The sequence below is a fragment of the Chelonia mydas genome, chromosome 12 (genome assembly GCF_015237465.2).
Source record: "Chelonia mydas isolate rCheMyd1 chromosome 12, rCheMyd1.pri.v2, whole genome shotgun sequence".
NCBI classification, from domain to species: domain Eukaryota; kingdom Metazoa; phylum Chordata; order Testudines; family Cheloniidae; genus Chelonia; species Chelonia mydas.
Window position 1 is genome coordinate 31008417 of NC_051252.2, and position 17237 is coordinate 31025653.

The 17237-nt window shown below is 41.5% G+C and overlaps 2 long non-coding RNA genes across 2 annotated transcripts in view; one reads left to right on the top strand and one right to left on the bottom strand.

The window, feature by feature from the left end:
• Nucleotides 1-16861, top strand: part of LOC119563707 — a 42301-nt gene extending 25440 nt beyond the window's left edge. Inside the window, exons 2-3 of the long non-coding RNA XR_005222273.1 lie at nt 7624-7749; nt 16803-16861. This is a non-coding gene — a long non-coding RNA (uncharacterized LOC119563707). The remainder of the gene's footprint in view (nt 1-7623; nt 7750-16802) is intronic.
• On the bottom strand, nt 4160-6252 carry LOC114019387. The gene is made up of 2 exons (XR_003564466.3): nt 6072-6252; nt 4160-4292 (listed from the first exon to the last, which is right to left on the bottom strand). It is a non-coding gene; the product is annotated as an uncharacterized LOC114019387 (long non-coding RNA).
• Nucleotides 16862-17237: the final 376 nt, after the last annotated feature.

Here is a 17237-nt window from a genome sequence, read left to right on the forward strand (position 1 = left end):
AGATGATATATTATAACTTCATCCTATTTCTACAGGTATTCTCAGGAAACTGCAACGTCTCGGCATTAAAACAAAGCACTGCATGTTATGCAATAAAACAGAAGTTTATAATGAAGTTAAAAATTGGGAGCTTTATGAGAAAGTTAAAATTGTCAGAGAAGGGTGCAGAAAGATTTATTGCATTAACAGGGTGCCCTAAAATGAAAAGATTAAATAAAAAAAAAAAGCAAAGTCTTTTATAAACCAAAGCAAATGTAGAGGCAATGTCACAGCTATTCGGCCACAAATCAGACCCATCGTTTTTGCTTTGCAGGGCCTGTCTTGCCCATGATTTTTTTCTGCACAGGAATGGATGCAACAGAATAAAGAGAACAGGGGACTAGGCCAAAAAAAAGAGATGGGGAGCACATTCCTGAAGGAGTATAAAGGGATGTACAGGGTGTCCATGTTAGGTATGGCAGTAATATCCCTTGAGATCACCAATCCCAGACTGTATAAGGTGTGCATGAGCACGTATACACAAAGGGTAGGTCTACACTGCAATCTGTGCAGCACAAGTGGGCATACCCACAAGACTATAACGGTGCTCGCATGACAAGTGCAGATACAGCAATGTGGGCTTCAGGAGGTTTGAACAAGCATGACAGGGAGCCCAGGCAGGACTTGCAATGACACCATGGATTGCAGTGTAGACGTACCCAAAGGCACACCAAACAAGGTTCTCTTTAGAATGAGGTTATTTTTTTCCCTACAGAAAATCTTCACTCTTCTTCCCTTTTAGTGGAGTTATACTTAGGGTGACCATATTTCCCAAAGAGTGCATGGGGCAAGCCCGAGGACCTCCCCGTGCACAGGGCTGGCTTGAGGCCCTCCTCTCCCTGTGTGGGGCTGGCTTCGCCGCATGTCCACCCACTGCCTGCCTCCTGCAGTAGGCTGGGGCTGGTGTCGATGCTCGCTGGAGCCCTGCCTGCGCCCCGCTCAAACTCTGCATCCCACCCCCCGCGTGGGCTGGCATTGCCCTTCCCTTTTTTCTGGCAAAAGTAGGTATCTGTCCTGTTTGCTCTTGCCAACTAATCAAGTTGGCAAGAGCAAATGGGACAAATGCCCACTTTTGCCAAAAGAGTCAGGTCAGGGCTTAAAAAAGGGACTGTCTCAGCCAAAACGGGACATATGGTCACCCTACTTTAATTGGGTTCAGCCTATGTGGGTGCCAGTGTGCGCGCACACACATTGGAACCCAGTAGCAGGGTGTCAACAGCAAATGCAAAGAGCACATTTTCAGTAACGTACACAGACCTGAAACCAGACTAGCGGGGGTCAAGGAAATCCGAGCATGCTGCCAATGTTGCTTTGCCGTAGCATTGTCCGTTATCTCACTTAAATGTTTGCCACCCTCATATGCCCCATTGATTTGAATGGGATTACTTGCAGAGTAAATTCCTACTCAAGAGGAGTAATGATGGCAGACCCTGTGAGATGCTGAGTACCCTCAATTCCCATCCAAGGGTTCTCACTTAGCACCCTGGGAGGGGTGCAAGGCCAGTTTGCATCTATTTATGTTGCTATTATTATTAATAAAGAAAATCAGCAAAAGCTCTGACAGAAATAAACGGTCAGAAAAGAACTCCTTCCTCTAAATTCAAAAGACTTGACAAGTATCTATCATGGGAAGGCAATATACCAGATCCTCAGAAGATGTAAATCGAAGTCAATGGAGCTTCACCAATTCACACGGGCTGAAGATATGGCCAATATAGAGACGTAACCCCTCCCCCCCCCCCAATTCCACAAATGCTTTCTGATTCAAAGTGACTAGTGCTTCCCTTTAAACAATTACATTCCAGCACACTCCTAACATGGGTCTTCTAGGGAACATTCTCATCTAGGAACATTTATTGTGTGTGTATGTTTCCATTTTCCTTGAGATTTCAAGAGAGTTGGGACACTTAACTTAGAATATTGTTAGTTAATTGTTGGCTAGAAAAGACCCATTCTGAGCAAGGGAACCGTTCTGGGAGGACTTAGTGTATTTGAATTATTTAGACCCCTGCCGTTAATGTGACAGGATTGTTTCTCTCTTGCAGTAGCCTGCTGCTACAAGAATTAAAACTGTCGGGGCACGCGAAAGCCTAGGCTAGGCCTTAGTAATGAGCTTGATCAGTCAATAAATGATTATATACTGCAAATTAAACCGTACATGTGTTTTGGGTGGTAAACATTTAGAGAATAAAGATATCTAGCTAAAGAGGAGGGCTGGGTGGGAAATAAATGTAACGCAAATGTCAATCCTTTACATCAGCAGCATGGTAGGATTTTGTAGAAAGTTTATTGCCACTGTCTTCTTTTATTTTGTCTACCTCTGCAAACAACAAGGGAACACTATTTCCACTGTATTTACACATGCATTGGGTGGAGGTGCATTTAGGCTGCTGGATTTTGTGTTGGACAGAATTCCACAGACACATTTGGCTCTAGAGCTCGAACAGCCTTATGTTGAAAGCACTAGCAGAGAGAAGTGTTCTAGAGTTGTGTTCGTAATAATAGATGAAAGCACCAAGTTTCAGTAGGCAGTGTGGTAGGCTTGTGGCCTCGGTTCCATTTCTGGCTTTAGTCCCTTCCTCAAAGAACTTCACTATCTAATGTAAATGATTTGGGGCTCTGGTTGCATCTCTCCATGTGTCCTGCTATCATAGCTGCAATCAGCACAGACACTCAAAGTGGACACCCCTCTTACAAACAGAAGACTGCATCCAGCAGGATGACCCTTCCATTCTGCAATTTACTTTTTCCTTTTTGCCCACCCCAGCCCCAGATCTGTTAACCTACCCGTTATGCTCCAAGAGCCATCTTTTTTCTAGGGAAGGGCTGGGATGTTTATCATCTTGGCAGGGGCATTTATTAGCAAGATTAAAATTTTCCATGGAAAAATTCATTTTTCCTCAAAAAGTCACTTTTCGTTGAGAAAATGCTCCTATGGGAAAAAAAAAACAACAAAAACTCCAGCAGCTCTGTAAAGAATCCATGGCATTCTGTCCAAAGCTAGGAGTGTTAACCCAAAGTCCTTGTCAAATTCCAACTCCAGGAGCAATATTTATTCTGCCATTTCAGTTGCATGCATTATTTTTCTATATGTTCTGACAAAGAAAGTTTGCTCAAACCCCCAACAGAGTCAAGCAGAGCAATGATTTTAATTATGTATTTATGCATTCATTAATTTTAAAGCTTTTAATCATCCAGCTAATAGGCACCCCTCCCATGCTCTGAGCAGCCTTACAACTTCTAATATTTACAATCTCATTAAAAAGTCATCTCAATATTGTGTTGTGTAGATGTACACTATTAAAAAATGTACCTATTTCACACAACCCTATAGTGTTCATTAGATTAATATAAATATTTTAACAGAGCATAATCACCAAAAAGTAACATTGAGTTTCCAGATTTATATCTATAGTTTGAACAAGGAAGTAATTTGCTTTTGGTCAGTTCATTGGTATTTTTCTTCTTTTCACTATAGTTAGAAAATTGGTGGGTAGTGGAGGGAGAGTGGTGTTGCCTAGTGTACATATTGACTGGATATCAAGAGACATGGGTTCTATTCCTGGCTCTTCCACTGGATTGCTGGGTGACCTTGAGCAAGTCACATTGCTTCTCTGTGCCTTGGTTTCCCCATCTATGACCTCTTTCGCAAAGCATTTTGAGACCTACTGATGAGAAGCACTCGCTATAGTTATTATTTCATGAAAATTTCATATCCAAGCCTCCTTTGTTTGGAATTTCAGTAATTTTGAATAGCAGATTAATATTTTTTCAGGTGGTTTTTATGTAGAAAAACATTGAAATCCTATGGCTACTTTAGGTAATGAAATGTGAGTGTTCTCTGTATTAGGACCACCCTAGGGGCCAGCAAACATCAGTTATTTAGTCAAAGGCTTTTTCAACTCAAAGTTTAAAAAATTTTACTGAAAATCTTGGGGATACTTTGACATGAGCATTTAAATCATTGGATTGCCTATTGGTGCAGTTTTCACTTTATTTATAGCATTTTAGTACAAACTTTGTATACATCAGTCCTGGAATTAAGATGATCAGTGCAGCACATTCTGCCAGAGGGGGGCACGTCCAGGTGCTCCTAGAGCACTGAGTACTCTGGTTATTCTCAGCTGATGCATTGCCCTCCAGGGGCCACAGTCGGATGGTGCACTGTAAAGTAGCCCAGGTCAGAGGCTAATGTAGAATCAGCCCTGGGATTTGGAGGCTGCATCCGGCTCTTTTGTGATCACCGCAGGCAGCTGAAAATCAAGCCATAAACTCAATTAATTTCACCCAATTCATCCAAGTTTGAGCTAAGATCCAGTTCACAGGGACAGAGCATGCACCAAAATCCCCAGCTCTCTTCATGTCCCCATGCTCTAACATGGGTCTTACACTGAGCAAGCTTCTCAACTATATGCCGTTCAAGGCTGGCACCGACAATTCAGAACCCATTTGGTATGGCAATGATTGAATGGTGGAGCAGCCAACTATTCCAGGCTTTACGATGAGTGTAAAATTTGAAAAGAGCCCAGTTATATATTGAAAGGAAATTGAGCCACAGTATATCCTTGTAAAGCACAGTCAGAACAGCACAGAACACTCTCCAAATAATATGCTATTAAGTGTAGTAAATCCAAACAGTACCCTAGACACTTGTTTGGAGGTTCAGAATGCATATTATGGATATACTATTAATGCTTGTTTTTAGCATGAAATCTATCCAACCACAAACATTCAATGCTATTGATATTAACTATTTCTTGAAAGAACTGATACACTACTGCAGTTTATTTGCATGGCAGGGAACGAAACTTCATGTTTCACCTTCTTCACGCCTTTCTTTGATTAGATTGCCTCAGTTTAATTACCAAATTCTGTTAAAAGACTTCAGCACAGATGTAATTTCACGCAGGTGTTACCTGGTATAATGAGGCCAGATGTTTCCCATGAAATAGGCCTGGCTCATTTGAAATGTGTGTGCTGCAATAGATTGATTTGTACATCCATTAGTGCAAACTGAAAAAATATGGTGAGGAATTACGAACAAGGTGATATTTCGAATAGAGGAACCAGTAATAATGCCTATTTTCTCTCTTCTCTTTGTCCTTGGTTTCTTTCTCTGTATTTAAGCTTTACTTTTAACAACAGTTAAAGATCTCTCACTGCAGTGTGTATTTCAATTAGTTCAGCTGGTTGGCCAAAAGTACAAAGATCATGAGTGTCTGATGCAAACATGCACAGATCATGCATGGAACAGGCAAGGGTGTACTTGCCTGGGCATTAAACTGACAGCTGCCTGTCTTGCATCATCATCTTCCATGTATCATCTTGCACTGTTACGACAATGGAGTTGGCCAGTTTCATAGTATTTTAGGATGGGGAGGAGAACGTCAGGTTTCCACCCACAGAAACTCTTCTCTGTTTGCAAAACATTGAGCAAAGAATAAAAAGTGCCTTTACTTGATCATAAATCCACCAACCCGTGAATTTTCACTGCTAGTAAATATTTCATAACACAGCTCTCAAGAAAGTTGATATCACGGCACAAAAAAATGGGAGTGTTCAAACTGCAGGGAGAAGTGACTATCTGCATGGATTGCTGTGAGAAGCACATGATCAGATAAGCCACACAGTGGCTCATGGCATTTAGTGCTGCAAGACTAATTTTGTTACTCTAATAAAACGCATAGAAGTAAATAACATTAAGCGACTTCTACTGTTATGCAATACAAGAGAAGCCAAATATTCCCGAGAGGATTAATGGAGATGAACTATTTACAGCCTGTCCCTCAAAAATTGTTTTAGCAACTTTGCCTTCTCATCCTCGCATCTCACATATTATAAGCATTGCTGTTGCCCCCAATCCAGAAGTAAAGCAGGAGTAACTCAACTAAAGTTACACTGGTGTGAAATCAGCATAGGAGAGAGGAGAATCAGAATTTGTTTGAAAATCTGTCCCTCATTTACCCCCAAAACTTTCAGTTGCTCTCACACTGTGAGTGCTTCATGGGATGAGGGGACCAATAAATTCCTACCTTCTGGTGATTCAGATGGGAATAACCAACTGTGGGCAAAGTAAAAAAAAGCAAAGAAACAAATCCAAAGGGTAGAACTGGAGAGGATTTTCTCAGTGAGGTATTTCCAGTTTTGAGCTCACACACTCACATTTCATTCCAAAAGGAGCAAACCCAATCCCAGCTGTCAGAGTAAGTGAATCCAATTGGCAGTTCAAATACCGGAGTGAGTCAGAACCTTTTCACATTTCTCCCCATTGTTCTGTCTAGTGTGATGCTGCATAGATGACATAAAACAAACCCTAGGACTCTGAAACTCATGGGACTGCAAAGCTCTGAACACCGAATAGTTGAGCGTTACCAGAAAGTTCACAAACAGCAGCTAATAAGCATTGGCACACAAAGGGGCTTGCCAAGCAGATATTACAGAAGCTCAAAACAACCAAGACTTTTATTCTATGCAATATGGCTTACTGCTTTTTAAAATTAAAAAAAAATCCCACAGGAGATCAAAATAATTGTAAACCACTCTGACCTTCCCATCTTGCAAATACTTATGCTTAACTTTAATCCCCATGGGGAAACTCAGATGCTTATAGCTAAGTACTTGGATAAGCACTTGCAGGGTGGCTGAGGGGCTAAAATTGTAGAAATAAAAATGTTTTAATTAAAAATATAAACTTATCAGCCAAACATATTTCTTTAAAATTAGTTGTTTGAATGGTTTGTTTTGTTTTGTTAGGGGGGAGCTTAAAGGTACATGTCAAACAAAGTATTTGTAAAATAACTAACACCAACCGCTCTACTGTCTGCCCTCATTATTTCAATTCAGGGACTGGCAGAACAAGACTTAATATTACAATAAAGCAAAACTGGTGTCAGCAAAAAAAAAAAAGTTTCGATGACACACTGATATGGAACACTGTGATACATGGATAAAAACTATGTGAAAACCAGAAACACATAAGACTGCAATTTAATCTTTTTATTTGAAATATAAATATTATTACTATCAAGCTTGACAGTATAGAAAATGTGTGCCCTGCAGCCTTCTGACAAAACAAAATTTATATTTAAAACTTCCTGAAATAATGCCTTTCATATGTGGGGTTTTGTCACATTGCAGTGGCTCTGAGCCTACCTTATGGTCCTGCACCTTTAATTATTTTATGCCTAGAAGACACATTTTAAATAGAAGAGGCGGGTTACAAGAGTTTTGACAGCTGGGGATGATTAAAATACTGACAACATGCACTATATAAAATTCCCTGAGGTTTTAGCAGGGTACTCATAGGGAAGTTAGAGATTAGAATTAAAAAATGGTATTTTTACCCACCAGCACGAAATGTTCAGGACATTTTCCCCCTCCTCTTCCATGTAAACTTTTTTTTAAAATATCTCAAGGCCACATACTTGAAAATTGGTCAACAAATTTGATTTACTAATCTGTTCCCATTTAACAAATATGCAGCCAGGTTTCATGGCCAGCTGTTCTATATCATTTTGTGAATGGAGAGAGGGGAGACCTGGATTTCAAACACAGTTAATGTTGGTTTTTTTTTTTCCTTACAAGGGTGTTACTGATTGGTGCTGATTTTCTTGCTGCTTGGACGGATGTGCTTGTGTTTCCCTTTGTGCAAAATATTGTTGTTGCTACTACAGTGGAGAAAATGTGGCCCTTGGGCCATGATCCATCAAGGTTTGTAACCATATTCCTAACTTTAAGTATCTCAATAGCCCACGCTGACTTCATATGCTTAAAATTAGGCACATGTTTAAGTAATTTGCTGAACGCCCTACTAAATCAGATGTATTAAGCTCGTCCTGAACATTCAGCCAATAATATAAAGGGAAGCGATGGGTTATGATGGTCATGGCTGAAGCTCAGTGATTGTATTCATAGGAGTTCACGTGAAGCTTTTGATCCAAACAATTTCTATTTTCATCTGTCTGTCAACATTGTGTAATCAGCAGTGCCTGCTCACCTGTATAGCTTTTGATCCAAACAAAATCAGCAAATCCCCAAAACAACCAAAGCCACGAAGAACTGCAGAGGCCATCCACTGGCTCAGGTGAACGTGAAACTCACCACAAGTTAGTGTTCAATGTCTTCATCATTCATTGATTTCAATTGCCTAGGACTGTGCTAGGCACTTCACAGCAGCACGTGAAGCCACAAGATGAAATCCTGATGCCACTCAAGTCAATGGCAAAACTCCCACTGATTTCACTGAGGCCAGGATTTCACCACCAGTTCTTGCCCCCAAAAGGTGACAATCTACCATTCTACTTGATACAACAAGCGATGCTCATGGGAGAGTGAGAATAATGTGATCAAGCAATTATTCAGTAAGGCAGGTAGACAGATGGAAGGTGAATTTTCTTAAGCTTCCTGGCAGAGGTGAGGCTCTAGTAAGGATAAGAATGAGGCAAGTGAAGGACACACTCACATATAGGGTGCAGCATGGAAGACAACCCAGTGATAATTGCAGGTAAAAGCAACAAAAGCAGTGTCAAGGCTTGTATCATTGGTGGAGCAGAGGGAAGGACAGAAATGGAAGTAGACCTGGTCAGAGAGGGGGGACACGAGTTATGCAGTACAGATCATTGCAGATTCAACCAAAACTTCACAAGTTTTGCTAGATACATGTGAGAAGTCAGTCTACTGAAGTCAATGGATTTACACCCTTTTACACCAACAGAGGATCTGGGCAAAAATGTAAAATCCCTTTGCTAGGCTGCTTCTCCGTGATGAAGAACGCAACATTTACATGAATGAAATAATATTCCCCTTTGAAAAGATACTTTTAATAGGATACAGACACAGTCATTCCACTAGGATTCAATACCACCTTCAGTACTTACCTCCATTTCTGTATACTAAGGCCGACAGTGAGATATTATTGATGCCACTGCAAGATACATGTTTTCCCATTAGGTCGAGTGAATCCTAAATGTCCTAAAAATCCTTTTTTCCCTTAAGGAGTAGTGGAGAATAAGTCTTTGCTTGTAGTACACTATGAGAGCTGTTTGGTCTTCTCCCAAAGATCATGTCAAATATTAAGGGTATGTCCACACTGCAGTGTACATTCAGGGTTAGAAGAACTCAAGTTAGCTTGAGCATCTACACTCATTAGGTTAGGAATTGTTGAACCCTGGGTCCCAACCTAGGGCTCCAGGTCTACACTACATTATGTAGGCCTGAGTCCAGACACCCATAACCCAGTCTTCTTAGTGCTCTCCCAAATGTGGTCACTCTAGCCCTTTGTTCATGGTGCAGTGTGGGAAAATTTGACTGTCCAGAGGACAAAGAAAGTCAGCCCACCTGCTTGTGGGATATTTTTGGCAGACTTGCAGAGCATGAGTCCAGAGGAGCTGCATCTACACTGAAAGGCAATAAGGCTTGAACACTGGGTCCGTGTTTGGAGTACTGGGACCCTAGATCTGAGCCCTTGGAAGGGGTGCCAGAACGGGGGGGAGGAGAGGGGGACATGATGCTTACACTTTTTGAAAGTGGATGGACCTGGCCCATCCACTTTTTGCCACAGGCCCTACACCTGCCTCCTCCCCCTGGTTGGAGCTGGGTCAGGGTAAGAAGGGCACAAGCAGCTGTGGGAAGCTGCAGACACCCACCTGGGGTGGGGGGCCCAGGGCTGCTCTCAGGTCCCCCACCCTGGGCAGGTGGATGGGCCCGGGCACCCTGGCCCCACTCTGGCTTGGCGGGGGCCTCAGGGAGAAGAGGAGGGGTGGGGCCACAGAAAGGGGTGTAGGCCTCTCCCCCCCCCTTTTGGGAAGGCTCTGCTACCCCTGACCCTGCGTTACCATGATATATGTGTCAATGGAAGGATGGATTATACCTGAGCTGGAGTTCCAACCCTGGGCTGACACTGCAGTGTAGACATACCGTAAGTGTCCCATGAGATGTACAATGCATCTGAAATAATGCAATTCATTCTAAGATCATTGTAGTGACTGTATAGTGGATTTAATAATATTGATATTAATAATGGGTAAAGGACAAGAAAGGCCTTTTTAAAAAATAGTACAATGCACGTTATTGAAGAAGGAGTAAAATTACACAAACAGAAGCCAAGAATAGTTGAAGTATTTGATTCGAGAAATACAAGGACATAATGACAATTTATCAAGTGTTCCTATTTTATTTGGCTAGAATACAAATTACTTGTTTTATTCAGTGTTTGTAAATACAAAGTTCGATACATTTTTCTATGGAGGAACAAAGATTCCTCCATCCCCCTCTGAAAATATGCAAATTTACCAATTTCATACTTGAGAACAACACAAAACATAATACAGTAGAAGCACTTGATAAAAATATTATTTTAACTCCAGAGAAAACTAAAGTAAATATATTTGAAAGATTGTTTCCGTAAACAGGTGTCTCATTCCATGAGTCTCTAAGATTTCAAATGACAACAAGTAGGCAAAGTGGAATATATCCTGTTTCTTGTTAAGGAGAAAAAATTGGTTGGGAAGATGACTTATCTTAAAAGGGTAAAATATGAGCTCAGACCAGGTTATTACAGAAGTGAATGTAATTTCAAAGGATAAAATGAGCCATTTGCCGATTCCTTTTTTGGAAAATGTGCTCTGGAAAGTGGCTAACTTGCTGCCTGTGATCATTTAGGCTTGAAGAAGTGTTTTGACCCCAATGCAGTAAGTGCCTGGTTTCATGGTTCACTTGTTAATACTCTTTTCACTGGACCACTGGAATTCTGGATAGAAGCAGGAGTGTGCGAAAGACTAGCACCCTTTCTAACAGGTGAATTTATCCAACTGAGGTTTCATCCTGGGGAAACCTCTCCGATCGATGTACTGTGTACTTTTTTTCAGAACAATAACTAGTCAGGGGTGTGCCCTCAGCTGTGCTTGAGGAATTCATGATAGCGTAGATAATATGGAAAGATTCATACACTGTCTAAAGCACTAGACACAATAAATACAGGTCCAAAATAATTTAGAAGACCCTTCATTCACATGAACAACATGTGCTATAGTACTATAGAGTTAGACACTGGGGGTAAAATTCCATAGCGCTGTGCAGGGTTTTAGCTGCCTGACTTGGGTTTGAGTCAATGAAAGTCAAGCAGCTTGAAATGTCATTCAGTTCTTTGAAAATTTCCCGCTATATAGTTTTATGAACTCTTGAACTGCTTAGCACTCAACAGTAAAGTTGTTATTATGTTTCTATTGTACTATGATAACTTATATATCCAGGAATCCAGGCCAAGATATAGTGATTGCCAGAAACCCCCCCCAGTATTTATCATGTAGCTAAGCCACCATAATTATATCCTATTCTAAGTATAGAGATATACTATGATACTAGGTACAGTAGCTCTGTGTGGTGATTGGAGGCAAATATTGACTACGTCAGCAGCAACCACATCTGGGGTGTGATATAGAGAGGTCCTCTATCTTAAGGAAATCACCATACCCAGGCAAAGAGTCCTGTGGCACCTTATAGACTAACATTGGAGCATAAGCATTCGTGGGTGAATACCCACTTCGTTGGATGCACATGCGTCCGACGAAGTGAGTATTCACCCACGAAAGCTTATGCTCCAATACGTCTGTTAGTCTATAAGGTGCCACAGGACTCTTTGCCGCTTTTACAGATCCAGACTAACACGGCTACCCCTCTGATACTTGACACCATACCCAGGGACAGCTATACCGAGCTGCACCTGACCTCATACACCACCCCACTCTCACCATACGTAAAATCACAATACTGGTGGTCTTATTTTCAAAAATGCTGAATACCCAGCAGCTCCCATGAAAATCAATAGATGTTCTGTCCATTTGAACATCAGGTCATTGATAAAGAAAATGAAGAGTCATTGCCAGGAATGGGCTGTGTGAAAGACAAACATCCATGTGCTTTAATTATACCATGTACACTGTGTGGGTATGAGCTCAGTCTAGGCAGCAAGCAGGAAAGATCAGAGTACCTCCACCCTATTTCCATCTGTCTGTCAACATTGCATAATTAGCGGTGCCTGCTCACCTGTATGTCATGTTCAGAAGACAAGAGGTATAGACTCTTCATCTAGCAAGCACCTACTGTGGGACTGAACTCCAGGTGGAGTTGGGAGTTGTTTTTTACGATATGCTTTAGTCCGGCAGATTTGTATCAGCACCAGAAATTTGGGGGGCAAGTCTTTTAAAAAAATTGCAAATTTAAGCATCAGTGCACCCCACCTTTGGGGAAATGTATTACTGAAACTGATGGAAGGTGATATCTGTTCAAAGAGACATTATATCAGTGTCTCGTCTGCCTGCTTTTTGTTGTTGAACAAGTGCTCACTAAAGGAAAAAAGGCTAATATATAACCTAGTGTCCTTGTTTTCAAATCTTCATTGTTATATATAGGATGTGGCTGAGTATTTTATGGCTGCTGCTGTTTCCTACCCAGAACCTATCCAATACGGATGTTCAGTGCATTGGTCTATTAAATGCTTTGTGTATTAAAATAGGCAAGTTGTCAAAGTCAGCTCTTTTTATTAACCCATTTTCCCAATTATTTTTATATATATGTACACACACACCCTCCCCTCCACGCAAACCCCTCTGTATTTAGTTGATTTTGGACTTTCACACTGTAGAACTTTTTGTGCACATGCTGACCTGTTCAGATTTTTCTCTCATCTTTTTTTGTATAGGTAGTTACATCTTAATATTTGTGTGTCCAATTACAAAGAAAGATGAGAGAGAGAGAGAGATGTGAAATAAAAAAAGTGTGACAAGTAGAATTACAGCACAAAATATTATTCTCTTGCTTGGTATTAATAGGTTTTCCCAAGTGCTTAACAACTGTGCCATAACATAAAATAACCCAGTGGGAGTGGCCTGTTAGTCAATTTATTTTATTTATTCGTTATTTCAATGTATATAATGTATTCATTATCCGATTAATGAAGGGCAACATCCCATCTTTAACACACACCTATGGGAAGAAACATGAAGGAATGTGCATTTAAGCTCCTGCACTTCAGTATTTATGGATGTTTCATACAGAATGAGACATTGCTTACCTTCCCACACAATTGGGATTGGCTCCTGGCATAGTGGTGATTTATTGAGCCAGAGAACACACAGGTCAGACCACACCCTTTTGCAGCTAGAACTGTGCAAACAAATGTAATTACTTTGTGTGAACAGGATAAAGAAAAATTAAGTCAGTCTGTGCCCAGATGACAACTCTGACAGTAGCCTAATTTTTACAGAATGACAACATTGCCCAGAAAGAGAAAGGCTCATAATTTTCTAAAATACCCTAATCCTGTTTACAGACCTCGCTGTCAAATGCTTGGAATCTGTTTGCAAAATTTAAAAAGCAAATCACAAGAAGCCCGTTGAGTAATTTCTAATAGGGCCTGATCCACAGCTTAATGGGAATCTTTCCATTGATTTCACTGGGCTTAGTCCCACATTGGTGAAAGAATCATCTTCGCATGGACTTTCCACAAACAAAACCAAAGTCTAACTTCATACAGATAGTTAATTGATACAAATTATTTGCTTAGCTCTAGTACTATACATAGTAACACCAAGGACTTGTACTGGTATTAAAAATCATCCTCTCTACTGCATGATTTGGTGATATATTGAGGCTCCAAACCCACATATGAGAGTTCAGCACTTCTGAACACCACTGTTGAAATATCTATGTAGAGCATAATTTAATTTTTATGTGGTTTCGATTATTATTATTGATAGAGATTTTTAAGTCAAGCCAGCTGAGGTTTCAGACTCATTGCTTCTCTTTCTTTGGCTGGTGAGCAAGTGGAAATGTGAATAATCAAGTGACAGTACACTAATATGCTGTGGCCCAGTAGCTCATCCTTATACATGGTCTAGGTATAATTTACAGAACACTGCAACTACAGTACTACTGTCTACTCACATTTCAAAGTCTAATTAAGAAATGAACAGAACAAAATTCTGATCTTAGTAGCTTCAGTGTTCTGCAATATTTTTATTTGACTCTGATATTTTGTCTACTGTGTCCATAAAATAGCATGTATTTTGTGGACTTATTGCTACACAATTGGGTAAATAGGTTTAGAATATGTAAGTGATCAATGATGCATCTAATGGGTCATTTGAATGCACAATTTCTGCAGCTACCTGTGCAATCACAGTATATGCATGCACAGCTGAGGTCCTTAAAACATGAACATCATGGCATGCAAGTTTGTGAATATGTGGCCTACATGTGGGAGTATGAGAGAGATTTTATGAGGCACAAAGGGCAGTTATTGCCTATTGACTTTCAATGAGACTTGGGTCTCCAACTGTCCTTTGTACCTTTGAACATCTTCACCTCTAATGCACCTTACCCATATGGATTTTCCTTATTCAGACAAAAACGTTATTAGGGAAGAATAAACTCTGAAGTGTAGTTTGGATTTTCAAAATTGGGGCCCTAAATTAAGGCATCCAGTATTTAGCTGCTCATATCAGCTCTCACTCATGAGAGCTGGTGTTGTGGTAGAAACACCGGTCTAACACTCAGAAAGCCTAGGTTCCTTCTCTAACTTGGGAAGACTTCTCTGTGCCTCAGATTTCTCATCCACAAAACAGGACTAACTATAATTACCTACTTCTCAAGGCTTTTGTGAAGCTTATATGAAAAAAATGTGCAAGCAGTTTGCAGGATAGGACTGGAATTCAAAATGATCCTGACAAAATTGGAGAACTGGTCTGAAATCAACACATGAAATTCAATAGTGTCAAGCAGGTCTTCACTTAGGGAGGAAAAAATCAAATGCACGACTACAAAATGGTGAATAAGTAGCGTGGTGGTACAGCTGAAATAATAAGTAGTACAGCTGAAAAGGATCTGGGGGGTTATAGTGGATCACCAACTGAATATGAGTCAGCAATGTGACACAGTTGCAAAAAAAGCTAATATCATTCTAGTGTGTATCAACAAGTGTGTGGTGTGGTATATAAGACACAGGAGGTAATTGTCGCACTTTGTGTGGCACTGGTGAGGTCTCAGATGTAGTACTATGTCCTGGTCTGGGCACAACACTTAAGGAAAGATGTGAACAAATTGGAGACAGAGGCCAGAGGACAGCAACAATTATGATAAAAGGTTTAGAAACCTGACCTATGTAGAAATGTTAAAAAAAGGGGGGGGGGGGAATTTCGTCTTCAGAAAAGAAGACTGAAGGGAAGACCAGATAACAACCTTCAAGTCTGTTAAAGGCTTTTATAAAGAGGATGGTGAACAACGGTTCTCCATGTCCACTGAAGGTAGTATGACAAGTAATGGGCTTAATCTGCAGCAAGGGAGATTAAGTTGAATATGAAGAAAAACTTTCTAACCATAAGGGTAGTTAAGTTTCGGAGTAGGCTTTCAAGGGAGGTTGTGGAATCCCTGTCGTAAGTTTTTAAGAATAGGTTAGACAAACACCTGTCAGGGATGGTCTAGGTATAACTTCGTCCTGTCTCAGCTCAGAGGGATAGATGACCTCTTGAAATCTCTTCCAGCCCTATATTTCCATGAAAGTGTTTTAGTTCTTTAGTTAGCTATAGAAAATCAGGGTGGTATTTGAAAATGAGTTTTGGGGAACTTAGGTGCTAGTTTGTGTTCATAATTACAGATATGGGGGGGGGTCTCCTGAGTTAGCTTTATGTTTTTACACATTTCTAAATTTTGTACAAAAATGGGCTACTTATAAGAATAGCTATTTCCTATGTAGCACTTTTCAGCAGAACATTTCAATGCACTTTACAAACATCAGCACCGTCCACCACGATAGGCAACCATGCAGAGTCCACCATCACAGGCGACCACACAGTCCCGGATTTGCAGACGAGCTCCATGGTCCAAACAGGAAGTACTGGATTTCATTGCATGTTGGGGAGATGAATCTGTTATGGCAGAACTACTTTCCAAAAAAAGGAATGCAAATACATACGCTAAAGTCTCCAGGGCCGGAAAGAGGCTACTCCAGGGACACAGAACAGTGTTGTACAAAAATCAAGGAGCTCAGGCAAGCATACCAAAAAGCCAGGGAGGCGAACGGGTGCTCTGGGTCACAGCCCCATACATGCCGCTTCTACCGTGAGTTGCATGCAATTATGGGGGGTGACAACACCACTACCTCACCACTGTCCAGGGACACCTGCAAGGGGGGAGTAGCACGGAGCAAGGAGGATGAGTTTTTGGAGGACAAAGAGGAGGAGGAGAATGTACACGTGGCAAGTGGGGAATCTGTTTTCCCCCCTAGCCAGGAACTATTCTTAATACTGGAGCCAATAGCCTCCCTCTACTCCCAAAGCATGCTCCCGGACCATGACCCTAGTGAAGGCACTTCTGGTGAGTGAAAGCTTGATCGAAGCCACGTGGTGGGGGGAAACCCAGCCATGCTGGGCTGTTCGTGTTTAGTTTAAAGGGCTCATCCCTGCTCAGAGCCTCATCGGAGCCCTGCGGTGGGTGCGGGGGTGGGGGGGAGAAGAGGGTGTTGTGTGAAGCGATCATCCCAGAGAGCCCGCAAGCTGCCTGCAAGCTGAATTCTGTTGCCTGGCTGCATGGTGATGGCTTACTCACACCAAAGTGGCAGGCACTTCAGTATAAGAGGCAAAATGAGACCTTGTACAGAAAGAACATGTGGTATGTACTATGAATTGCCTGTTTCACTGAGAAACAGTGTCCCCTTTGTTCTCTAAAATGTATCTTCTAAAATACTACCCTCCCTTTTTCTTCTCCTGCAGCAGGTGCAAATGTTTCAATGCGGCCCCTATCTACTCCATCCCAGAGGCTGGTCCAGATTAGAAGGCGGAAAAAACGAACTTGGGACGACACGTTTGCCAAGCTCATGCAGTCCTCCTGCACTGATAGGGCCCAGATGAATGCGTGGAGGCAATCAAATGCGGAGTCACATAAAGCGTTACATGAATACAAAGAGAGGAGGGACGTGCGCGATGAGAGCAGGCAGGATGCTATGGTCAAGCTCATGGGGGAGCAAACTGACATGCTCCGCTCTATGGTGGATCTAATGCAGTAAAGGCAGCAAGACTACAGAATGCCGCTGCAGCCCCTGAATAACTGCCCTCCCTCCTCCCCAAGTTCCATAGCCTCCTCACCCAGACGCCCAACCCCACGGGGGGGTAAGGGGGAGGAGGCTACGGGGACCCACACAGTCAACC